Source organism: Lissotriton helveticus, chromosome 10 (assembly GCF_964261635.1).
Source record: "Lissotriton helveticus chromosome 10, aLisHel1.1, whole genome shotgun sequence".
Lineage (NCBI taxonomy): Eukaryota > Metazoa > Chordata > Amphibia > Caudata > Salamandridae > Lissotriton > Lissotriton helveticus.
Window position 1 is genome coordinate 868242145 of NC_136071.1, and position 25737 is coordinate 868267881.

At 44.4% G+C, this 25737-nt stretch overlaps 1 protein-coding gene across 1 annotated transcript in view; it reads right to left on the reverse strand.

Annotated features, from left to right (window-relative positions):
- Positions 1-25737, reverse strand: part of DNAH11 (dynein axonemal heavy chain 11) — a 3642058-nt gene that overhangs the window by 1634252 nt on the left and 1982069 nt on the right. The window lies entirely within an intron of this gene.

The window sequence follows — 25737 nt, forward strand, 5'->3', positions numbered from 1 at the left end:
TTAGGGGCCTAACCTGGTCCTGGGGCCACGATGGGTCTGGTCATTGCCCACTGTGTCTAGAGTTGGGTGAAACAGTAGATCATTTTCTCTTTGTTTACCCTTTGTACCACGCACCAAGACAAAAGTGGTTACGCCCAGTATGTAGAATACTGGGCACACGCTCAGCTAAAACAGCCAGTAGAATTTTAAAAACAGATACATCGACACTGGTTGTAATTGGGGTTGCAAAATTTCTGGGCTGGGCATGGATCCTACGGGCAAGGTTGATCAAGGCTCTTTTGACTGCTGTGTAAACCGCTAGCTGGAATAATAGTTTGTTGTGCCAATGAATGAAATGTTTTTTTTATTGGACTGGTTTTATAATCGCCTCTTTTATTGTGTAATGAAGTCTTGACGTTTGTGATTTAATACTATTCTTAGCTTGTTCTTAACTGTATATTAACTTATTGTCTTAACATATTGCTCACATCTTTTTACTTGATTCTTTTTTTATTGTAATTTTGATACATTATTGGTTACGTATGTTGTGTAGCATGTCTTTTATGATGAAACATCGAATAAAGACTTCTTTGACTTGACTTGACTTAAGGTATGGGGAAAACCTTCCTCCCTCTTATCATACTCTCTGCCAAATTAAAGAGAATGAGAAATAACAACATCTTATAAAGTCTTCTCAGACTAGTGCTTGAAAGGTGCTCATTCAGACTGGCTCACTTGTTTAATTTGGTCCGCCCCTTTTTTATTCTGCCTGACTCCAGTGGTGGACGAGGAGAACTGAGTCGGCTTTCATGTCTGGACCGCTGAAATCATCGGGTAGGTGACAACTCTTTAATACATGTAGTTTATATTACACAAGACAGACTGCAAATAATCAAATTACTCAATGGTAAGTGTGACTGAGAACTATATTAAATGTACATACATGTAACATTAGTGTATACCTCACATGAGCTTTATCAATTTAATTGCACTAACAATTTACACACGTGAAGATGCTTTTAGTCTAAGTTTCAAGCCATTATATGTCAAACAGACAATATATCACACGTTTAGGAAAATTGTGTTTCTTTGTCAGTGAAAGTACATTATTTATTAGACAAGCAAGATTTTATTATCCATTAAACATCTAAATTAGCATTGTTAAACAGTCTTAGGAATAGATTCTCTAATTCTCAAATAAATGCACTCTCTAATAGTAAGGTTGAGTGTACCTTTTTCATCAATCATTGAATTAGGCAAGAAACCTGTAGTAGGCGCACGTTCATGTCACATTTCTGTGGACACTTTGTTGTATTTTGTGATGTGCAAAGGGTGGACAATTTTGCGCTGCACCAATACCCCCTCTGATGGTGAATCAAATCATCACATCAATTTCTTATCAGATCGACAGAATACAATTTGGTTTTCCTCATCGTTTACCATTTAGAATCCTCCAGAAATGTAATGTCATCATAGTATTTTTTCTGGCTATCCTCTAGTTCCATATCTGCTCTCTTTTTCTTCACTTGTGCAAGTTTGTATACCTTAATACTTATGGACAAGCATAATCCACAAAGCGCAATTATCACTAAGGGTTTCAAGATGCTCCCAACAATTCTGCTCCCTAAGTTTCCAAACCATCTTCCTATAGCAGAAAATCCAATCCCTATTGCTTCCCAAGCACCTGTAGCTGTCAACCCTTTTGATAATTTCTTCAGGTCAGTAATATTGCTAATGTACTTCTTCAGGTCTTCTACTCTCGTACGGAATGTTAAGTACAACAGTGTTGAACATTTAACATCCAGCAGACTCTTCCTTCTTTTGCTAGAAGGACATCTTAAGCAAGTTGGGTCTGCAAACCATTGATCTCATGGCAACCATCTCTGTATCTATAGCTAAAAATCCTACAGCTGTACTAGTAGAAAATGTCACCTACAGTAGAACGCTTTCTTTTCTTGTGTGAGTTGAGTATCACTCCCACAAATGATATGAAAACACCAAAAATGACTCCTACAAATGCACTAGAATTAGCACCTCTTTTCCTCCCCGAGGATAGAGGCGGAATCGCTCTTCCCAACCTAAGAAGGTACTAATGGGCGTCAGTACTACTCTACAGTAGGGAGTTACTACAAAATATGAGGACTGATGAAATAAGCGCAGATGACCACACACCATCCATATTTCAGCTGCTTTAGGACAACGCAAGCCAGGGGTATCTGTGGAGGCACTTACATGATAGCTACTATAAAAGAAGTCAAGTTCAAGACATTATATAGTAGTTTTAAGGTATAGAATGCAGTAAATCAAATACTAGAAATAGGGCAAATCTCACATTATACTCCTGTAATGGACAATCCAATTCTTCCGCCAACTATCTTTAGGGATAACTGTATAAATAAATAGTACAGGGCAGGAATAACTCAGCTAGTATGCCTGTTTACATCGCAGGGGATTAAATCCTTCGAAGTTCTGAAAGATGAATTCCATCTAGATTGGCGAGACTTTTTAAAAATACCTCCAAATCATAGACTTTCTGCTACGCAAGCCTGGGGGGAGGACACTAGGGGAAAAGTCAACTCTGGTGGAGTCATTTATTCACACTAGGGACTACACGATCGGCAGAGTCTACGCCTCTCTGATGGCAATATTCCTGGGCGACTTAGATAAAATATCACTGAAGTAGCAAAGCAAACTAGCTAGCTCAAACTATCCTGATCTCCACCAAGCTTCAGGCACAATTGTATAAAACTGGTTTCTTTCTATACTACACGCCAGATAAAATCGCTAAGTGGGGAACCGGTAAAGGGACATGCTGTCCGAAATGTAAACTATTCAATGCCGAATCTATTCATATCTTCGCTTCCTGTCCCACACTAATATCTTTAATACAAGATATAGAGAGTTTTCTGATGTCTGTTCTCTATAGAAATATCACTTTGTCAAGTGAGGTAATTTTATTAGGGGCAGACAACCCAGATAATCCCGGCAGTGGCCATGAGCTTATATTTGTCGCAATGGCGGTTTTGTGGCCATGCATCGAATCTGCATGGCTAGATCCTATAGCACCCTCAAACCAACAGTGGTTAGCTAGGCTATTGGCCATGCACAACATGGAGGTAGACATCTACAAAAGGAAAGGTAAACAGAGCCGCAAAAGGGGGCTTAGGATCTGGACTCCTCTCACACAATGGCGCGCCATACAAAATTAGAAACCCAGTAGGATTGTACTATGCCCTTGCTCTCTCTCTTTTCTTTTTGCCTTTCTAATCAGTTTTCCTTTGGATATCTTCCTGTGTTTATTTCTTTTTCTCTTTTTCCTCTTAAATAGTACACTTGCTCTTGGAAATTGTATGCTAAAAATGTTTTATTATATAATTATGGTCAATTACAATGTAATGCTCATGAAGACAATGTGTATTATGGTTTACCTGTTCGTCACTGAGGGGTGTGGAGGGAGTTAAGAAATGGAAAAATATTGAATAAAGATATAAAAAAAAAAAAGAATTAGCACCTCTTTTAGTTCTCATGTGTTGTTACCTTGCCGTATGATCAATTTGTCCCACATGATACATTTTTGGAAAAACTTCTCCAAGATGACATGTTCCATACCATCTGTTGGGTAATCTGTAAAATTAATGTTTCCTACAAACGTAATAAACTCCAGGGAACACAGGATCTCCTCCATCTAAATATAACCCCCAGTTTCCTTGAATTTTAAATGTATGGTCATATTCACAAGTCCCTACGGAAATTGTATCAGTTGTATATTTTCTAATAAAAATGCATAATCTCTCTTTATGTTGTCAATCTAAAGCTAATGCTGCCATGTTTCTCACCAATCTATATTCACTCTCATGTTTAGCGCATTGTGTCATTTTTTAATGATTTGTGGATTTAGCTAAAATGTCTCTCCTGTCTTCTAATGAATTTCTGAATTGCTTTTCTATGTCTGTTAAAGAACAAGTCAAAATGTGCCTATGTGCATAAACTATGTCCAGTGTTAGTGTGGGTCTAAAGAAATGTCATACTCTCATAATTTTTTAGCATCAGGCTCTCTATATAGCTACTTCAGCGCAAGAATCTCTGAAAAGACCTAGTCATGCTTTGAATAATAATATTGGAAATAACCTTTCCCATCAAACAAGCTCAGCAATAAGCTACAGGAAACTCCATATATTCAAAGGAAGATGGTAATAGGGTATTCCTTCAGCAACTGATGGAGGTAATTGCATACAAACATAGCAATACCTTGCATCCATAGTGTTAAAATATTGATAACCCAGTTTAGAAAGAACATTCAGGGAATAATCGCCTCTAGAGGCATCTATGTGTAAGACTTTCTCACCTATTGCAGGTAGACTATTGTCAGTAGGAAGGGACGTTTGAGGGGCACATGTATAGTTAGGCTCTTCATCATGTAAATGATCGGGTAAATTCAGGATTATAAGTAGGGCTCCTGATTTTACGGTATTTATTTTTTTAACATTTCCATCTGTATTTATCTATATTGATTTATGGGCCATTTTACCTGTATTTATCCATATTTATTTTGTGTTTTGTGTAAAACGAAGTTGTAAAACTGTACATTTCCATATTTATTTAACTGATAGGACACGCACTCATACTTTGATGTCTGTCGTCATTTAAGTATTTAAGCTGACAAATATTACGTAACAATATATCCACTAAATATTAGCCTTATACCACAAACATATGTTGACATATGCCATTCTATAAAGACATTTCATCCTGTTTTGAAGTTTCCCATGCTGTCCATTTGCTCAGCTGTTCGTCTACAATTGATGAAATACAGTCACGTACAAGGAGCACAATTTTCTTTATTTATCAATTTTTTTAAATAAATGCAGAGAGATAACACATTGTTTTCCATCTGTATTTATCTGTAAAAATCCATTAAAAAATAGAAAGCAGGGATCCTTAATTATAAGGAAAGCAACTATTAATATTGTTTGTTTGAAGGAACGTCTGAGGCACCAACACGCACCGGACTCCTGCAGTAGCCAGCTGGGGTGGGACTCGGTCCCCCAGCATTCCATCTGAGGAACGGGAGGAAGAGCCAGCCCTCCTGGCGCCACTTAGGCTTCCTTGCATTCCTGCAGTGCGGGATGCTTGGGCGAAGCTTAGGCTAAGGACGGGCCCATCTGTGCCTGTTTGGAGGCTGGAAGAGGCCCAGCCGGAGCCCCCTCTTGGTCCCTTGACCTTATCTCTTCCCTATATCACTGACTACTTCTGTGCAGTTTAAATGCAGATGGGCAAGATATTGGTGACCCCAAGGACTGGCCTGGACTCTATCAGCCACCCCAAGACAAGGTGAGGTAACGGGTATTTAGGAACCCGTTTGGTGCCAGGGGATAACACCCGAAGACCTCTGAGTTCTCCCTTGTTCCGGACCACAGAAACACTGAGTCTTCTAGTCGCAGTCAGAGATCGAATGTTATTGGTAGCTACCAAGTAACAGGTGTCCTAGAAGCACGACAAACACGGGTCATGTGTTCTCAGGAGACTGTTCGTTTTTACAGAACCAGCCTTCTCCTTATATACAAAAATAATAGCTGCAAGCAAGAATTCTTGAGTTTATGATATGGCTATACACATATTTCTACAATAATACAAAAGAGCGAAGTCATGTAGGCAAGCCCGTATTTTAGACGTCCAATTCGTGATGGATTACCCAGCCAGACCCGGAACTCCCATCAGATATCGATGAAACCCCAATAAAGGAAGGCACCTCCTAGTCATAAAACTGGCCATAAACAGGGAGCGTGGACAGGTGTGTCTGTGTGTAGAAAACATGATCTGGATGTAGTGAATGGTTTGTGGCATGTTATGTATTGATGCTATCGTATTAGGCCACTGGGCGAGGAGCTACCCAAACAGGTTCGGCTGGAGGCAATGGAGTCAGTTGGGACGGGTCAGGGGGAAGTCAGGGAAGGTGGACGTGTCCTTTTAGATCAAGCTCGACCTTTAATTGACTTATCATGAGGGCAAGACACAAGATGGATACCGTTTACAAAATGGAGTCTGAGGGGTCGGGACGGAAACTACGATTCAGGGGTGTTAGCATACCTCGATCATGACGCAAATGCATAGGAATGATGTCCTAATCATTATCGGTTCGTCGACACCAAATTCGTCATGGTACGTTGATGTTTCGGGACACGGGTATTGGACCTCGATACCGGGATAACAGTAGGGTCCAGAATTTCAGAACCACAGACCCTCCTTTTGCCCTCATATAAGGCAATAATTCATGTTAATCCGAGTCTAAATCTGTATGAAGGAATTCGTGGAGATGCTGCTGTAGCATCATTCTGTTGCTCAGTTCGTCCCTTGACACAGGCTTCCGTACACATGAGGTAGCACAGAGGCCACATAGTGCAGGAGCGCACTGTACACACAGGCAGAACATAAACAGAAGTGCTAAGATCATCCCAATGAAGTTCAGTGTTTTCCATCCCCAGGTGGTGATCAGTTCCCAGAACCACCCTAGTAAGGACCAGTCCCCTAGCTGTCCTTGTCCGATGGTAATCTGCCCTGGCCGTGTAGGTGGGAGGCAGCAGAAATGAGATAAAACATGTACCTGAGAAGTCAGGGGGCAACCAGGTGCAGGCTTGGTCATGGCAGACGAAATACGTGCCTTTGGCTGCTAATAGTATAGGGGAAGTTCGGGAAGCGAACACATATGTTTCCGTGCATATACTCTTTCCTAATTGTGCTTTGGGATCCCTGCCGATACCTTGTAAACATAAGTGACCTCGGTTGGGTACTATCCAAACTGGGCGGGATTTCTTTGCTGTCTGGCTCTTACTCAGGTAAACCCCATATTTAGTCACGTTCCAACGAGTGTACGGAGTGAGTTCATCTTTGGGAATCGTTAGATATGTGTCGAACTCTCTACTCATATTTCTTATCCCTGCTACTAGTGCCTTGTTACTGGAATCACTCTCAGTAGAACGGGTCGGGTATGGTTCTAGGGCGAATAGGAACATGGTCTGGAAAGCCCACAGAGAACCATAATAACTGAAAGGCAGGATGAAGTATGGGATACCCTTATCAGTCGTGTGCGGCATGAGTCCGCATACCCAACAGTTTGATGTGTTCATTATGGACTGGTGTTGGTGTAGAAGTTGAATGAATGAGTTATTTACAAATTCGAGTCTTCTGGCAGACTCGTGTTCAGGTAGAGGGTGAAAGGAGTGTGTGGAGAGAGTGAGAGGAGGAGTTGGCCGAGTGTCATTTGAGAACAAGGAAACTTGAAAGACGAATAGAGTATAACCAGTCAAGAACATTGCTATGCTACACAACATAAAAATACATATTATCAAAAACCTTCTTTTGGCCAGTATCGTGCATAATTGTCTTTCAAAGTCCGTGAGTCTGGCAGGTCTCTTTACCCTAGGAAACTCCATCCTCTACTTGCTGCCCGCGGTGGTAGGTTGGTTCTGCCAGGGAGTGCGCTCTGTTCAGTCCGGGGTAACTCCCTTGGACCAACCAGAACCGTTGACCTAAACGTCCCCAGTTGCACTCCCCAGACTTCAACCGCGACCCTAGCAGCAGAACCGGATGGCGGTTCGAAAATCAAAAAATGAGCAAGTTCCCTGGGCGAGAGAGCTGAAAAATCAAAAATAGTTCTTAGGGGAAAAGAAAATCACATTGGTTTGCTTTTATTAGTCTCTTTGTTTAGACCTTAAATTGTACCGTCGTTTTCCTGGTACGGTGTGGTCTTCAAACAATGTCTCAGGTTCGATAGTGTCCAACTGCATAGACGGTGGCACAAGTCCTTGTAAAATATGATCACTCTCCTTTTCGGTACTAGTTTCTTTCAAACGTGCATTGCTGAAAGGGAGGAAGCGAGGTATGGATTCTGTCTCAGAGTCGGCAAGTCCTTCCTTGACCCACCGGTCGTATGGGAGGGGTAGAGGGACCCGTTTACAATGGGTCCCGTGCACCCAGTTCTTTTTGCCTTCCACCCGAACAGCTGATCTCGTGGAAAGAAGTACCAGGTACGGTCCGGTCCACCTCGGCTGTCCGTTATTTGTGCGCTGGAAATTCCGCACCAAGACCCACGTGCCGGGTTCGATGGAGTGACCTGGATCGTCAGAGGCTGGCGGAGAGGAACTGTGAATCTGTTGGTGTAAAACACGCAATTTAGTTGTTAATTCGCACAAATAGTCAAGCAGTATGGGGTGCTCTATTTCGCTGAGTTTCTTTGGCCTTGGCATGCCCCAGACGTTGGCTGGGCGGCCAAACACTATCTCATGAGGACTAAGTCCTAACCTGGAATGGACTGTCATTCTGGTTGACAAGAGTGCTAGGGGCAAGGCGTCAGGCCATTTAAGACCTGTACTGGCTTGGATCTTGGCTAATTTGAGCTTTAAAGTGCCATTGTAGCACTCTACTAATCCAGCTGATTGGGGGTGATTCGCAGAGTGAAACTTTTGTTGTATGCCTAAACACTCACACACTTTCTTCATCACGCGTCCTACGAATTCACTTCCATTATCACTCCAGACGATTCTAGGCATACCAAATCTAGGGAAGAACTCTTTGACAAGGGCTTTGGCAGTTGACAAGGCAGTATTGTCCTTAAGGGGGTACGCTTCCACCCACCTGGAGAAAGCGCAAACAACAACGAGCACATACTTCAGATTGTTGCACCTTTCCATGTGAATGAAATCGAGCTGCAAAACCTCGAACGGATACGTTGGAGGCGCAAAATGACCAGCTGGAGTTGGGGTTCCCCTACCGGGATTGTACTTCAAACACACCATACAGTTTCTGACCACATTCTCTGCATATTTCGGGATATTACCATTTTGCCATACTGGGGCCAATAGTTTACAGATTCCTCTCGAACTGATGTGCGCAATTCCATGAGCCATTGTTACTACTGCAAGTACATATGCGTTAGGTAATAGCCATCGCTGGTGTTCTGACAGTTCGAACCAACAACCATTCGCGTCTAATCTACCTTTACTTTCTCTCCATTCATTCACCTCTTTCTCAGTTGCCTCGGCTTGTATAGATTTGCTAATGTTAATGTTAATGTTAAGCTGCATTTATAAAGCGCACTGACACCGGAGGTTTCCTGGCGCTTTCAATGGTGTCCTCACACATTCCTACATCCGTAATCCATCTAGCGGGACCTACAACATACATACGACTCATCGTGTTCCTTGCAGTCTCTTTCGCAACCTCGTCTGCAAATGCATTCCCGCGGCCAACATCATCCTGAATCTTTCTGCGGGCACTGCATTTCACAATCGCAACTTGTAGTGGCAGGGTCAATGACTCGAGGAGTTCATTAACTAACTGACCATGTTGTATCTTTGCACCATGTGACGTAAGGAACCCACATTCACGCCATAATCTCCCAAAACTGTGAGCCACGCCAAAGGCGTATTGGCTGTCAGTGTACACATTTACTCGCTTTCCTTTTGCTAACACACATGCTCTGGTGAGTGCAATCAGTACTGCGGCTTGTGCAGAATTGTGGGAAATGCGCGCGGTCTCTATAATGGTGTGTAATGTCGTTACGGCATATGCTGCAGTCGTATCACCATTCGGCAGCTTGAAACATGAACCATCAACCCATAAAGTATTGTTGCATTCAGGAAGGGGAGTGTCCTGTAAGTCTACTCTCCCTTTTGTCTCTTCTTCTGTCCTAAAACAGCAGTCATGGTTATCAATCTTGTCTGTTTCTGTCGGAATGGGTAATAACGTTGCGGGGTTCAGTGTTTCAAACCTCTTTATGTGGATGTGACTTGCTAGCAGTGTAAGTTCGTAACTGGATAGTCGAGCGCTGGTAATATGTTGTGTCTTCGTCCTGTTTAGTAAAATGTCTACTGCATGCGGGACCATAACGATCAGAGTATTATTCATGACTAATCCAGCAGACTGTCGAATGCAGACAGCTGCTGCGGCGGTGGCTCTCAGACAACTTGGTAGTGCCTTAGCCACAGGGTCTAGAGTTGCCGAAAAATACGCGCATGGGCGCTGTCTGTCCCCAAAATGTTGTGTTAAAACTGATAATGCACAACCTTCCTTCTCATGGACATATAATGTAAAAGGCTTACTGTAGTTAGGGTTTCCCAACACAGGAGCCGAACATAATGCATCACGCAACTTGTGGAAACTCGTTTGGCAATCTTCAGACCAGGGCATAGGATTTGGCGTGTCTTTGCCGAGTAGTGCCAGCAAGGGTTTAGCTAGTAGTGAGAAATTCGGTATCCATTGTCTACAGTATGATGTAATGCCCAAGAAGGCCCGAACATCTCTCTGTGTCCTTGGGGCACTCAGTTCTGCAATTGCCTGTATTCTTTCTGGTGTCAGTCTCCTTCCCTCCTTCGACAAGATGTGACCTAGGTAGGTTACTTCTTGTTGGCAAAATTGGAGTTTGGAAAGAGAGACTTTGTGCTTCATGTCACATAAGTCATGTAATAATGATAACGTAGCTTTCTTGCAAATCTCTTCAGTGTCTGCAACGATCAGCAGATCGTCTACGTACTGAATCAGAGTTGAGCCATTCGGTAGAATAATCGTGTCTAGTTGTGTTTTCAGGGCCTGACTGAATATTGATGGGCTTTCGCAGTAGCCTTGAGGAGCACACTTGAAGCGGAAGCTTCGTCCTCCTAAATTGAAGCCAAAAATATCTCTACTTTCCTCGGCAATCGGGATGCTGAAGAAAGCGTTCTTCAGGTCAATCACCGAGAACCAAGCTGCTGAAGCTGGAACCATTGTCAATAAAGCAGTAATGTCGGGGACAACTGGAAACTGTGGGATAACTACCTTATTTACTTCTCTGAGGTCAATCACGAACCTGTACACAGGCTGTTGTGAAGGATCAGTACGCTTTAAGACGGGCAGAACTGGACTGTTACAAACATTACCTGTTGTTTCTTCGATGACATTTTTATCGATCAGATCATAAACGATCGTCAACAATGCATTCTCGCATTCGCTAGATATTTTGTATTGGGGAATACGTGGCAACCTAACGTTAGCTTTCAAAGTTATGACATACGGTGCTATCTCCAAACGACCTACATCATTAGAGCCATTAGCCCAAAGTATATCAGGAAGTGATACCAATTCAGTTGGAATATTGTCCTTTGACAAATACATTGGAGAAATGACTTTCTTACCTAAAGTAAGTTGTACTCCCAAGGGGGAACAGTACAAAGTCGCATATAACCTTTTTAGCAAATCCAAACCTAACACATTTTCACCGCAACCTGTGGTAAGAATGAGGGGTGCTTCTAATTCGCACGGGCCAATAGAAAGCGATATAGGACTAGAGATCGGGTTTCTAACAGGGGCGCCAGAGAAACCTACTGAAACATTCATTTCGCCAGACAAAGGTGCGCCAGGAAGTTTCGAGTGCATGATAGAACTTTTTGTAGTACCAGTATCCAGCAAAAATGGCTCTGACACTCCTGAGGTAATTACCTCGACATAAGGTCCATTCTGATCTATTGGAACTGAAACAACTCCCTCTCTTCGTCCATGGCTGTCCTAGCAATCGTTACCCTCATTTTCGTGTTCGGTGTAATAGTCGTCAGCATAGTACTGAGCTGACCTAGACGATGCATTATTCTGTTGGTCAAAGCTGTTCATCGAATTCTGAGGCGGAAAAGAAGTTGTATTCTGGGTGAAATTTCCACGGCCCCTACCTCTAGGGGCATGTTGAACACCTCTTCCCCTTACACCTGAAGCACCGCTCAAACGTCGCGCAAGAGCCGGACAATTACCTTTAAAGTGACCCTCTTCCTTGCAATACACACATTGATTCGGGCAATAAGCAATACGCTGATGGGAAAACTCGTTTCCTTGCGCGTTTCTCGAATACTGCTGTTGTTGTTGATAATTGGGCTGACTAGCCGTACGAGGCGGATAGGCTTGCTGGAGAAGAACTTTAGTTTTTAAATCTTTTGTCTTTTTGTCTGCTTTATCTAGCTCGTCTTTGCGCCTATTTTCATAGTACTGGGCTGTAGCTAACATTTGCGCTGACGTAGAGACAGCCCAAGCACTCTCTGAATCTTTCAGTTTATTACACAGTTCAGGGATTAAATTATGTACGAATTTGTCTACAAACAATCTTTGGCCACCCTCGGTAGCCATATCCTGACCACTATGATCGGTGAAAGTCTCCTCAAATCTTGTGAAAAAGTCAGACACATTCTCATCTTTCTTCTGCTTGCACGCAGATAGCTTGTCCCAGTTTACGCGTACTTCAGGCATTATTGTTTTCATGTACGCGATAATCCTGCCGGGAAGTTCAGCTATTAACGGCTCAGGTTTTAAACCACCTATTTGTCTAGCATCCATAGCGGTAATGTTCGCCCATGAGTCACCTAGTTCTTGGTCATGGTTCGTATGACGGATTTTGCTCCATAAAGGATGTGGAACAACGTTCCCAAACAACATGTCTATATCCGCTAAATTCATTATACATGAGCTTGCAGTTTGCGATAACTCCTTATAATACCCAGTCGGGTTTTTACGAGGATCAGGCAGTGTCTGCTTGAGTGCTAAGACTTCGGATCGTTTCCAGGGGACATGTACCCATACACGCTGGAAATGAGGCAGAATTGGTGGATTAGCATTCGCATCACCTTCCCTCCAAACCGGAGGAACCTCTCTCATGGGGTACTGTCTCGCTCTTTTCCCACCTGGTACATCGTCTTTGTGACATGATCTAGAGACGTTTCCCTTACTCCTATAAGAGAGCAATAACTCTATCGCTTTCTCAACATCTGCACCTATAATCATACCTTCATAGAACTTAAAGCGTGTACGCCATAGTTCGTTCATTGTGCATTTGGAATCATTCGTTTTCACATCTTCGCACAGATATACACACATTTCTTCGAATACGTATCTCTGGGTGGGTGCATTCCATTGACGGAAAACGTCCATAACAGACTGAACATCATATCTAACAGTATCCGTAATCCATTTACGGGCTAGTTCATTTAGCACTCTTCTTTCCTCGTAATCAGGCAGTTGACTACGGGATTGTCTATGTTCTGTTTTAGGCGTTGTTTTAGGCGACCCAAAGAAAGGTGAAAACAGACTAGTGACTGTACCTGTCACTCTTTGTCTAATAGAAGGAGAACCTTGCGGAGGGGTAAGTGCATCGGAAAAAACAGGCTGAGGCAAAGAAGAAGTAGAGGCAATAGCAGAGGAAGTTGAAGTAGTAGCAGACGTAGTATCATAGACAATAGCTGGAGCTGTAGGCAAAGTCGTAGAAGTAGATGGAGTAGGTAGCAGAGACGGCGGCCTTTGAGAAGGCTGCGCCGGAGAAATAGGAACCAGCTGAACAGTAGCTGGAGTTTGTGCAATAGCTGTGTTCCGTGCGCCGGGGCGCGGTATAGTAAAATGCTTTGGCGTTGTAGTAGCGTCTAACGCATACGGTGGAGGTGAGCTTAATAAGTGGGACATTAATGGATCTTTCTCAGATCTCTCCTCTTGACCTTGTCCCTTATTTGGTAACATCGGGTAGCATTTATCTACTGCTAGTTTCTTGCTCCTAAGCATTTGTTCGTTTTCCTGCTCTTCCTCGTTATCCCTGTATGTTATGGCAGCTTGCACCATCGACATTCCTCTTTTATTCTTTTTTGCTAATTTTATTTCTTTCTGTTTGGCTTCTTTGCGCCATAAGCGGAAAGAGTCAAACATCGCCGGCCGGGCTTTTCTCTTGAATAATTTGACCTCTAAGTTATCTAATATTTCTGAGTCGAAACTACCATATTGGGGCCATTTTAAAACACCATCCTTGCGGGTGTATTTTATCCACACTTCATTATATGTGATGGGACCTACGCCGTGCTTCACGTAGAGCTCATATGTTGGAGTTCCAATCGGAGGAACCGGACAGGAATCCTCTAATCGGGAGTCCTTACTATAACCAAGACAAAACAAGTTTCCAAGTCTGCTAAAACCAGGCATCTTCGCTCACTAGTCTAGCTTCAAACTTCAAAGGATTATCTGTTACGATATTTCTCGTGAATACACAAGTCCTTCGGCTTTGGGGCTTGCAAGTACCAAATCAAAGCGTATCTCAAGGATACCAAAAACTAAGGACAAACTAAGGACTGGGAGACGCTCCACTTATACTTAACTGAAGTATTTGAAGATCGGTGACGTCGCTAGAAGACTCGTCTATCGTTTCGCTCTACCAAGGATCACTGGGTCCAAAACAAGGCGATAGTCAGGGCAGCAGTCCTTCGTAGCCGTCGGGACGCGGGGAACCTCGCAGCAAAGACCTTCGGAACCACGTCGACATACAGGGGTCGCTGAAGTGGCTGGCCGTCCTCTGGAATGTTCACACGAAGCTCCTCACGAACATCTGGCTTGGACCGTTGCCGCTTGATACCGCCCCGAGTTGGGCGCCAACTGAGGTAACGGGTATTTAGGAACCCGTTTGGTGCCAGGGGATAACACCCGAAGACCTCTGAGTTCTCCCTTGTTCCGGACCACAGAAACACTGAGTCTTCTAGTCGCAGTCAGAGATCGAATTTTATTGGTAGCTACCAAGTAACAGGTGTCCTAGAAGCACGACAAACACGGGTCATGTGTTCTCAGGAGACTGTTCGTTTTTACAGAACCAGCCTTCTCCTTATATACAAAAATAATAGCTGCAAGCAAGAATTCTTGAGTTTATGATATGGCTATACACATATTTCTACAATAATACAAAAGAGCGAAGTCATGTAGGCAAGCCCGTATTTTAGACGTCCAATTCGTGATGGATTACCCAGCCAGGCCCGGAACTCCCATCAGATATCGATGAAACCCCAATAAAGGAAGGCACCTCCTAGTCATAAAACTGGCCATAAACAGGGAGCGTGGACAGGTGTGTCTGTGTGTAGAAAACATGATCTGGATGTAGTGAATGGTTTGTGGCATGTTATGTATTGATGCTATCGTATTAGGCCACTGGGCGAGGAGCTGCCCAAACAGGTTCGGCTGGAGGCAATGGAGTCAGTTGGGACGGGTCAGGGGGAAGTCAGGGAAGGTGGACGTGTCCTTTTAGATCAAGCTCGACCTTTAATTGACTTATCATGAGGGCAAGACACAAGATGGATACCGTTTACAAAATGGAGTCTGAGGGGTCGGGACGGAAACTACGATTCAGGGGTGTTAGCATACCTCGATCATGACGCAAATGCATAGGAATGATGTCCTAATCATTATCGGTTCGTCGACACCAAATTCGTCATGGTACGTTGATGTTTCGGGACACGGGTATTGGACCTCGATACCGGGATAACAGTAGGGTCCAGAATTTCAGAACCAGTTCAGTTCAGAATCAGTTTAAACGCAGATGGGCAAGATATTGGTGACCCCAAGGACTGGCCTGGACTCTATCAGCCACCCCAAGACAAGGTAGGCCCTGTGGGGTATTTTTACTGCAGACCTACCTTTGTTCTGGAACTAAGAGGTTTACTGGTTCCCCTCTACACTGTGGGCGCTAGCGCACATTGATTCCACCACTGCTTGTTCTAACATCTTTCTGGGCTAGCTTAGCCAAGCATAGGTTGTTTGGTCTTGGTGGTCCCATCTAACTACTACGCCGTCTTGCCTTCAAAAGGGTACTGGTATCACCTAGTCAGGTCAAATGGGGAAACGAAAGACAGCGACAGAAGCTCATAAGGTACTAGCAATAAAAACCATGGACTGCTTTTTGCAGAGTGCAGCGGAGGTCCTTGACAAGGAAATTGAGCTGGTGGCTCTCCCGCTCCCCGACAAATTCAGATGCTCCCACGCTAGTCTAGCCCATCAAGTGGTCAAGCTTCTTTGCTGAGCACCTCAGACCATTGTAGGGTTACAGACACACAGGTTGTTGGGGGCACAGGGCACAATTAGCTCTAGCGATCGTGTCAGACTGCTTAATGTTCTCCGGTAAACAGTCAGCAACTCGATCTGATGTCCAGAGGGGGCAGCAAGGGGTTTGGGCCCAGGGCCAAGCAAAAGTATCCCTCATCAGGGAGTAGGGCAAAACGCCCCAGGGCGGACAACTCAACATCTATCATCCCAGGAGCAGCACCTGATACGAAAGATGAAATGGCGGCCATTCTGGAAGCATGCATTGGCTCCAACTCCGATGGTGTGGACTCCAAATTGGAATAGATCAAACAATGTTTGGCCTCCATTGAGAGGGAACCTTTTGACCTGTTCCAGCATATCAAGATGGCCAGCAACCAAGTCAACAACAGTCATATGGCGCCTGTGCTGGGGCAGTGGTCATAATAGCCTTACCCAACCTGTCGCCCTACTTGGAAATGGTGAGGTTCCTTTAGCACGCACCCTCTGGCATGAGAGCACCATTCCCCCTCCTGCCACCATTGTGGCCTGTTACCCTCTCACCTCCCAAAGAAGGACCACAGGAGGTAGCATCAGCCCTGGAGACCTTCAGGACAAAGACCCGCCTTGGTAGCAATAGGACTACCAGGAGGGAGCCTGTGCGAGTAGGGGATTCCAATTTTGCACACGGGGAGCCGGGAATACGGCCCTAGGGCCCAATCACCATCCATTTACCCCCAAAGCGACCCCGTTCGTTATGGTCCTAGGAAACGTACCCGCTTTAAAGCCCGGTACAAAGAAGACTTATCAGTTAAAAAACAAAAGTGTTGCACTGGGTGAATAAGAACACAACCTTGGGTTTCAGAGTGGAGAGGGATATCAACATGGTCAGGAGAGTTGCCTGGATAAAGGGACTAAAAAGAACAGTGGTGGTGACTGTGTAACAATTAATTTCAACCAGCCACCACTGGCAGAGAGGATTTTCCATACGGCCATTCACCATACAACCTTGGGCCAGGTTACCACCATTACAGCCCTTCCCTTGGGCTTCTTCTAAAGACCCCAAGCCATAGTCCCAAGCTTATGGCACCAAAGGAGACCAACAGGACCAGTCCATCATGAACGGCAGTAGGTTCCTCCACCCGTTCAAGCCTCCAATGGCTTTTTTCTCCTGGGGTTCATGGGTAACTGTGATTGACTTGAAGGGCCTGTTTCAATGATTTCAACCATTCCCTCCCTGCAACTGACCCTATCCTTCAACAGTTGGACCATGGCAACTCTGGACCCTCATCACTACTGTAATCTTATCTCTTGGAAAATAGCCTGTCTGGCAAGTAAATTCAATGTTGCAGAGTGGCGCTGGTTTGTTCAAACGTTTGACATGTGTTTGCAGGAGACCTGAGCCACTGATAATCCACTTTCTTTGGAGGGGTACAAGTCCTTCTGTATGCCTACTTGCCCCTCGAGGGCTAGCCGACCTAGGGGGTTCTTGCTGTTGTATCTAGAAGGGTTAAAGGCTGATTCTTTGAACTGAACATAGGTAATCCATGTTTGCAGGTCTTGCTAATTTCCCGTAGGCCCAGCAGATTATTGCTCTTGAACTTTTACAATGCTATCTCATCTCTCCCTGAGGTTTGTAATATGTCTCAGCTGGGCACCTCTATGGCTAATTTCAAGGCTACCATTCGCCACTCTACACATTTGTTTTGGTGGGAGGTTTTAATGTCCATCTTTGCGAGGACCCTGGACTGTGGGGTATCGAGTGTTCATCATATCCCCATCTTTTTGGCATGCACTTTGTACATAGTGGCCAGGGCGACATCCTAAATACCCTAATATATGATTTTTACCTCCTGTCAGTGATGGGTAAACTGGACCCTAACCAGAGGGACATTGCTCCCACCTTTAAAGGGCATGGTAGCAATTCCTTTATCAGCTTCATTTTTGTTTCAACCCCCCTATTTTACCTAATATCTGACTTCTCTTTTAAATCCAGTATCCAAAGTGAACACAACCCAAAATGCCTGAGAGCTAGCTGGCCTGCTTTGGGCCAGAAGAGGGCTGGGGGGTGGCACTGCAGACTATAGATGAGGGTAGAAGGCTCAAATGGGCTCAGATCATTCCTGGAAGAGCAGCCACCTGAAACTGAACACAGACAAGATGGAGGTCCTCAATTTTTGTACCATGCATATTGTCTATATTTAGTCATTTCTGTCTGATGTCAGTCCCTGTCCATTTGATATCCTTGTTCCTAATTTCTCGTTCTTCCAAATAGTTTATATATCCCGAATTAGGAACTTCAGTCGGGGATACCCCCCTTTCTTCACACACCTGGTCCTCATCCTTGGGCCATCCCCCTCCACCTGGAACGACTCCTGGGGGCCCGCCGCCCTGCGCACAGCACCGGCTCCCACCGACCACGCACGCAACGTTGGGTTTGTCCTGGACTCATCGCTCACTATGACCAAGCAAGTCAACGCCATCTCCTCCTCCTGCTTTAACACCCTCGGCATGCAACGAAAGATCTTCAAATGGATCCCCACGGAAACAAGAAGGACTGTCACCCAAGCCCTCGTCACAAGCCGGCTCGACTATGGCAACACACTCTATGCAGGGATAACCGCCAAGCTACAGAAAAGACTACAACGCATACAGAATCCCTCCGCACGCCTCATCCTGGACATCCTCCGCCACAGCCACATCACCATCCACCTGAGAGACCTGCACTGGCTCCCCGTCAACATGAGGATCACGTTCAAGCTCCTCACCCACGAACACAAAGCGCTCCACAACGCCGGACCCGAATACCACAACAAACGCCTCTCGTTCTACGCCCCGACTTGCCAACTCCGCTCAGCCAGCCTCGCCCTCGCCACCGTACCACGCACCAGAAGAACAACAACAGGCGGCAGATCTTTCTCCTACCGTGCCGCCAAGACCTGGAACTCCCTCCCCACCCACCTCCGACTGACCCAAGACCTTCTCACCTTCAGGAGACACCTCAAGACCTGGCTGCTCGAGCAGTAGCAGCACCCACCCCCCACCCTCAGTGCCTTGAAACCCTCGCGGGTGAGTAGTGCGCTCTATAAATGTACTGATTGATTGATTGATTGATTGACTGGTTCTTTTCACAAAATTCTCCAAGTCAATTGCCAGAACGAGATCCAGCTCTGTCTGGACACAAAGCCACAGCCTGATGAATTTATTGTGAATGTTTTTGTATCCATCTCTCACTCTTTTGCTGACCTGATGACGGTCCCGCTTCCAAAAAGCATTGTGTTAGGGCTCCGAGATGGACTGACCCAGTATGTTCACATGGAGCCAGGAAGCTAAGGGAAGCCTGCATGCCATCCCCCGAGATAGCGCCCAAGTTAGAATCTGCAGAAAGCGGTATTAAAAAGTCCAGTGCAAGCGTAAGGAGGCCTTTAAGAAGGCTGCTTGGAGAGATCTTATGGAAGCCAGCATAATCAAGAGTAGTACTAAGTTCTGGAGTATTGTCAATAGCCCTTTTCCAGGAGTAGATACAGTAAACGCTCTGGAAGCCCATATCACAGAGAATGCCTGGGCTAACTATTTGGAGAACATGTTTGGGGAATCTCTGGCTCAGAACCCTCCCCTTGGCATGGGTGCTGAAAGATCAGCTCTGATAGTTTTGGAGGGAGAAGTGGGGGCAGGAATAGTTGGGCTGACGTGCAACAAGGCCCCTAGATCTGATGTATTTCCTCCTCAGCTGGTCATCTTCAACACGGAGTTATGGGCTCCCATGCTGACCTCCGTTATTAACATGGCTGTTAGGTTGGGTCCTCTGGCCTCCTGGTCCACTTCCACCGTCGTCCTGGTTTATTAAAAAGGGAACAGAGATAGCACCCACTGCTGCAGGCTGATTTCCCTGCTGAACTCTGAGGCCAATGTTGTTGGACTGATCTTATTAGATAGGTTATCCATCTGGGCCTAAGAGAAAAACATCCTATCAGATGTCCAATAAGGCTTACGCCCCTGCAGCTCCATGATAGATCAATGTTTGAATTCATTCATGATCCTGAACAGGTACACAGTCACCAGCTCAGGTACCATCTTTCTGACTTTGATGGACCTTTCCTCTGCATTCGTCTGTGTGAACAGAAGTAAGTTCTGACAGACCTTGCTTTCCCTGGGGGTAGATAAGGACATAGTCCTCTTTCTACAAGATATCCATGAAGACAAGAGGGCGGTTGTGCGATATTCGGGTGATCTCAATGTATCACGCCTGTTCCCTATCCAAAGAGGGGTCCGGCCGGGTTGTATCTTGGCCCCTTTTTAGGTCTCGCGTAGGCAGCGCATATGTGCTGTCTCTCCGAGACATCTAGTAATCCGTAAAGCGAGGGTAATCCCCCCTGCTGCTTGCCTGCTGCTTGCAATTGGCTTATTTACGCGTTACTCTGATTTCAGGCCTCCCTATTAGTTGCTGGTCAGATGCATCACTTCCGTTGTTATTGGAAGCAGCACCAACCAACTACAGTTTCATTGCACTGCAGCTGTTAGTATGTCATGTTTAGAGACTCCTTTTTTAAACAATTGTAGGCTTTATTTATCAGAACGACGGGTCGCGCTTCTCCCCCTGCTCGACTTTTTCTCTGGCGCTCACCCTCTTGCTTCTACATGCTTAGCTGCTCTCCGCATACCGAAAGACCCCAAGCACCTGCAGCAGGACAACGCCATGCACAGTCACATCGGCACTCATGCTTGAAAAAAAAAAAAAAAGTGTGATCGCGTTTGAAATACACAGCGCATCAAAAGTGTGCACTTTTAAAATACACACTGCAACGTGGTAGAGTAACTTAGTTTTTCTTTTTAATGCTCTGCTTCGTTGCAGTATGTATTTTAAATGTGCACACTTTTGTTGCAGTATCTATTTTAAACGTGCACACACCACTGTGTGTACGTGTCGTAAAAACTAAAGAGCGACAAATGTAGTCCAAGCGATGAACCTGTGCGATGGCCATCTTTCAAGTGAGGAGCTGGTCCGAAGTCCAGCCGACAGACTCTTTCGGCGGTTTTTTTCTTTTCTTCAGAGGAAGTTTAGTAGTATACTTAAGTGGTCAGCATTCATTTTGGGCAGATAGGGGGCATTATTGGAAAGCGCGGGGATTAATGTGCGGAAGCTAGTGTGTTGTATCAGTTCCCCGGGGATGGGTGCCGGTCTGCAGGGGTGTGTGCCCCTGTTCTTTGTCGGCTTGTGTACTTATCGCTGCTGTTTTCTGCCCTCAGGCCACTGATGCCGCCTCTCTCTCTCCCAGGCTCTGCTGTGACTGCACAACCCCCTCCTATATTTTTTATCTCCTCTTTGCCTTTTCCTTCCTGCTGCCAGTGGCCAGCTGCCTTAGCCTGTGCTTGAATTCTTCTACAAAGCTGTCCCTGCAATCAATTAATTAATGCCCCGGGGCTCCAGGTGCCGTGAGGGGCAGGGGAGAAGACTGGAGTTTGGGGGAGCAGAGGGTTACCTCAGGCTATAAGTTTAGACGCAGGCTGCAGGGGTGATGAAGACAGCACACCTTGCAGCTCACACAAACAACTGTGCCAAAAAAGTGAACCAAAAGATGCAGCCTAGAGCAGAATCCCAAAAATTAAAGGTGTCCCTTTTTACAGTCAGCTGCGATGAGAATTTCGATTTTTAACTCAGCTGAAGCAGCAGACCTCTTCTGTTCCTCTCTCATGCAGACATGTGATGTAAAGCTACTTTACAACAGGATATTTCAATGTATGCCTAATAAACATTGTATGTGAGAGTCACTGGGGAGTCCGTGTCTGCTCTTTATGAGGTTCCGCAGCATGCATGCTGTACAAGCGCTACAGAAGAGGCTGACAATAACCCCCCTCCCCCCAGCTGCCGTGCAGTCATAGAAATAGATTCACGGCCTGGGGTGATTGGCAGACTTTCTTCCAGACACATCCTGGTAGCTTCACTGTTCTTACTCTTCTCAAGGTCCAATACTTTTTCTTTCTAAGTACTTTGATCCCTCTCTATTCGCTTGAGTAGCCTCCTCATTTTAACCCATTGCTTTCCTCTCCACCTCCCTCATCTTTCCCCTCTAGCTCTTTCTCTTCACCTACCTCTAAAGCCCTTCTCTCTATAACTCTACCTTGCTGTAACTCCCATTCACTCTCTCATTCTTTCTCTCTTCGCACTACCTCTCACTTATGTATGGAAATACCGGTTTCTCTATATACTATCTCTCATTCGCTTTCTATCACATTCACACCCATGCACGCTCTCTCACATAAGTAAAAAAAAATTCCATTACTGCACCAATAGCTCTTACTTTAATAAAACAAAATGTGAGACCTATTGCATTGCAAATGCGTGTTTATTTAGCGTGTACATTATCAACTTAGAAAAGATCCTTTTGGAGACTAAGGCGAATTATTCCCAGGTAGGGCGGCATGGCCTTCCAGTTCTGTTGTATGCAGATGATACCGTTCTGATGGCCAGGAAAGAGCGGGGTTTGCAAACGCTTTTAAATTATTTTGTCAAGGTTATGGGGGACCAGGACTTGATGGTTAATAACTCAAAGTCCTACATCATGCAAATAGGCACCTGCTCAAGTAGACCCTATACCTTTAAGGAAGGGTCCATTCCAGTCCTAAGGTCACAGCGTTTTCTCATACTTGAGGGTATTGTTGAATGCTGAAATGAAATCAGGCCCCAACTATCTCGTAAGAAAAATGAACTCGCCCGGGACCTCTGGTGTAGTGGGCAGAGTGGGGCTATGCGGAGCACCACAGAGTTGAAATCAAACTCGGTGAAACTCGGCGTAGCTCTGCTATGCTACCGGAATCCACCCCCCTATTACTTTAAACATTTATAGTAGTTAATAAAAAACAGTGCATGCGCACGCACGGTCGCGTATGCGCATTTCTTGCAAAGAAATGCGCATGCGCGGGCCTGCCCTCATGCAGAGTTTCCTTAATCTGTATGGACGCAGAGGAAACAGTCAAGGAGGGCAACCCAGGGAAGGCACGCTTAAGGTAAGTGTATTTAATTTTTTTATTAACTACTGTAAATTTTTAAAGTAATAGGGGGCAGAGGCGGGTGGCGGGCAAACTCCGCTCCGGAGTGTGCGGAGTTGTGCCTACTCAATGTTCTCCACAGAACGTGGAGTAGGCACAACTCAGCCCCCTCCGCGGGCGGAGCGGAGTTCTCCGCCTACCCTTAGGTATACCACCACAAATGATTTTCAAATTGCAGAATATACGTTTCTGAGACAGCTTGTTTCAGTTCCCCAGGGCACCTCTTCCTTCCCTGTTTACGAGGAGCTTGGTCTGACTTATATTTCCGAACTGATAGCATATTACCCTGTGTCTCTTTGGTTAAAAATCTGGGCAGATAAGGAGACAACATTAAATAAAATGATCCTAAAAGACTGGTTGGTTCTTGATCACTCCTCCCAAGTGCTGTGGTTTAAATATATTGAGGAGAGTAACAAGCCTAGGGAGAGGTGATCTTTTTAAGAACCCTGACCTGATCAAAAAAGTGGACTTGCACCATACAAAGGCGGCTTCTTTGCGCAGCAGACCATGGCCAGGGAAGAGAAGGAACAGTTGACGTTTAGTGTATGCTACTTCCTCATGTTAAGAACCTCTCTGACGGTGGAGCCCTACCTACTGGGATTCGTAAACACATATGACCGATTACTTTTGACTAGATTCCGGATTGATCTCTTCCTCGTCCACCCAAGGGGTCAGAGCAAGGGCCAAAGCTTGTTGCCCTGTGGCTGCAATGGAATATCTCCACAGGACATGGTCCATTTTACGATGTTTTGTAGTTTTTATGATACTCCTAGAAAGTCATTTTGAGTTCCAGTCATAGAATAGGGCAATTTTAGGCAGGTGCAAACCGCTTTGATTTTTTAACAAATACTCATTGGTAGCACTGTTTTTTATGTGCTTAACTTTTTTTAATCTGCCGTCAGGCTCAGGTCTAGTTGTGGCTGGATACTCTGTTTCTAACACACTATTTATGGCACCACACACTTTATATAATTTCTCTTGCCTGTTAGTTCATTAAATATTTTTATGAGATGTGAATTATTATGTTAACTAATCTCTGAGTTTTTGTATCTCTGATTTACTGCTACCCTAGGTTATTGTCTAACCTGGCATGTTCCTATGAGGCTTGTTTTATTATATTTTAACTTGTGCTTTTATTGTTTAAACATTGAAACCGAATAAAGATGATCTGACTGACTATTAGTATTGTTGTAACAGCAAATACTCATGCATATATGGGTTTGCTTCTAAGGGTACATACAGTAGGCTCCATGAGTTCTCTAGTGACAGAAAATTTGGATAAAGACTGCCGCACAGTTTTTGCATTTAGTTCCACTTACACAGATAGCAAAGCAAAGTTCAAATGTCTCTTTCAGCAAGATATGTATAATGATCTTAATGAGACTTCCTTAGCCCAGCTCTGTGTTCTTCTAAAGGACAATTTTAGGATCCTTCATCAACTTGGGTCTTGGTAATCTTCTTTTTAATTTGGGAAAGCTATTAAAGTCAGTCTCTAATAAAAGTGCAGTTCAAATTTGCTAATAATCATGTCCAGAATAAGTTGACTCAGTCTGTTTAGTGGCAATGCAAATTCAAAACTCAGTTCAGTCACAACGTTCAGTTCAAGGATGTGAATTGGTTTAGCAAAAAGTGAAGAATGCTCTTTCCTGGTCATTGGCTGCTAAGTAAGTCCATTCAGGTGAGGAATATCTTCGACTGGGTACTCTTATTTTCTTTGATCTCCTCACTGCAGGCCCTTCATCATCACCTTCACTCAGGCCAGATCCAACAGCACCCCAAGGTACATGTACATCAATCAAACTGTGTCTTCCTCTCTCTTGCCTTGTGGGCCAGCTGTCTCTGAGTATAAATCACATTACTATAGAACTACGCCCTTCACCAGGGTCTGAATCTAGCACAGTCAATACTACTGGATGGGACACTTCTGTACCGGGACCAGTTGACTCTCTCAGACCTTTCATTTGTGCTTAGGCTTCCCATGTACTTTCATCAAGGTCTGTTTCTCAGGCTATCTCTATTACAGAAATGTATCTATTCTAAACTAACAATGCATGTAAATCCTGTAAGAAAGCCATGTTAGCAGAAACTGGAATACTGTATTTTATTAAATGCAGCGTGGTAAAATATAGGCCTAAACTATAAAGTCAAATTAGCCATTAAACGGTATGGTGCACATTTTATATCTGTGTGCACAATCTAACAAACAAATATAAACTCTTTAATACATTTAGTTCATATTGCATAGGAAATACTGTAATCACATTACTCAAAGGTGCGACTGAGAACTATGTTGAATATACATACATGTAACATTAGTGCATACCGTACAAGAACTTTATCGTTTTAATTGAAATAACATTCTACACAAGTGAATATGGTTTTAGTCTAATTTTCAAGCCATTATATGCTACACAGACAATGTAGCACACATTGAGGAAAGATGGGTTTCTTAATCAGTGAAAGTACATTATTTCCCAGCCGAGGAAGATTTTATTATTCATTAAACATCTAAATTAGCATTGTTAAACATCCTTATGTATAGATTCTCTAATTCTAAAATAAATTCACTCTCTAATAGTAATGTTGAGTGTACCTTTTTCATCAATCCTTGAATCAAAAAAGAAACGTGCTAGGTGGACGTTCATGTCACATATCTGAGTACACTTTCTGTCATATTATGTGATGTGTGAAAGGTGGGCAATGTTGCGCTGTACCACTATAAAAAAAGATACACTCCAACGGATCATTTCAGAGTGTATTTGATTTATCATTGTGTAAGTGGTCTTACCCAAGATGCTTAATATCTCAGTATCATGCCTTATTTTCTTAGCATTGATGTTCAGCATAGCTAACTCTTTGTGTTCACATCCTAAACCACAATGC